Genomic DNA, 1,822 nt, shown 5'->3' with positions numbered 1-1,822 from the left:
GCCCTGGTCCCAGTGGTCTATATTGTTTTCTCCTCTAGACCATATATTAAGCAACTTTTCACTAGATCTATAATGTATCCATGAAGGGCCTGACTATGTGGATGTTATGGGCCCTACACACGTAGCGATATACTGTACAGGCATTTTCTGAGCGATATTACTTCATTTACCTACATCGCTCAGAAAATGGCCGGAAATCGCTGTGTGTGTAGTAGCCATAGCGATAGCAATGTGCGGCTCTGCGCGTCACTATTTCCCTACTATTAATCGGTCGGGGCCAGTGTTATCACCGGAGATCTGACAGATTGCTCAGCGCTGTGTGCTGGGCAATCTGGCATCTCTCAGCTACACACATGGCTACATGTGTAGGCCCCTTAAGTTCAACAGCAGTAGCAGAAATCTGTTTTTCCTTTTAGTCACCATCCTGATATCTCCATCACTGTTAACAACTCGACAATCCACCCTACCCGACAAGCTTGTTGCTTAGGGGTCATCCTCGACTCTGAAATGTCCTTTGTTCCCCACATTCAATCTGTCACCAAATCATGTTACATGCAAGTAAAAAACATATCCAAAATATGACCGTATCTCACACAAGACGCTACCAAATCTCTTATCCATGCACTCATTATATCCTGCACTGATTATTGCAGTAGTCTCCTAACTGGTCTTCCCAAGAACAGACTCTCACCACTGCAATCCATTTTAAATGCTGCTGCTAGGCTGATCTTCGTGCAAGATGCTCATCGTCTGCTGATCCGCTCTGCCAGTTTCTCCATTGGTTGTCTATATTTTACCGTATTCAATACTTCTACTCGCATATAAAGCTATTAACCATACGGCACCACCTTATATCTCTTTACTTATCTCAAAATATCTCCCATCTCGACCACTACGCTCTGCATCTCTCCTGCACGGATCACCGACTCCCATTGACTATTACAGGACTTTCATCGGGCTGCTCCCACCCTATGGAATGCCCTTCCACGCACAATAAGACTCTCCACTAGCCTCCAAACTTTCAAGCGTTCCCTGAAAACTCACCTTTTCAGGCAAGCCTATCATATTTAAGTTCTACACGCATAACCCTCTGAGGCACTTACTGTAATATATAGCTTCCCTTCTGGGCCTACAAACCATGCTATTACTGGTTCCTGTCCTTGTGTTTCCCTCCTATGTCCCTATAGATTGTAAGCTTGCAGCAGGGCTCTCTTACCTCCAAGTCTGTCTGTTGTTACCCAGTTTGTTTTATCGGTACTTGTTTCCTAGCACGGCCACAACCATCATAATCGCGGCCATCGGGGGTAAAATCGGGGCCATCGCATGCGCAAAAAAATCTGGTGCGATGGGCCAGACGCGATGCCCGCGATTTCCCCATAGAGAACAATGTTAAATGCCTCAATTTACCCGCGATGACCACGATTTCCCATAGGAAACAATGTGAAATGGCTCAATTTACCCAAATTATCATAGGAACAATGGTAAATGGGCCAAAAACACCCCTGAACATTGAAATGTCCCCCCAAAAGCAGTTTACGCCACCACGTGATCAATGTGAACCCGAAGCGTGGCGAGCGCAGCGGTACGCGTCCTCCGACCTTTTCATACCCCTACTATCCACTAGGGCGTGGAGTGAGAATAGAATAGTGTGGCGAGCGCAATGTGCGGCTCTGCGCGTCACTATTTCCCTACTATTAATCGGTCGGGGCCAGTGTTATCACCGGAGATCTGACAGATTGCTCAGCGCTGTGTGCTGGGCAATCTGGCATCTCTCAGCTACACACATGGCTACATGTGTAGGCCCCTTAAGTTCAACAGCAGT

This window comes from Crinia signifera, chromosome 1, assembly GCF_055691185.1.
Source record: "Crinia signifera chromosome 1, ASM5569118v1, whole genome shotgun sequence".
NCBI lineage: Eukaryota > Metazoa > Chordata > Amphibia > Anura > Myobatrachidae > Crinia > Crinia signifera.
The sequence above is the reverse complement of the archived record's forward strand: the minus strand, read 5'-3'. Positions refer to the sequence as shown.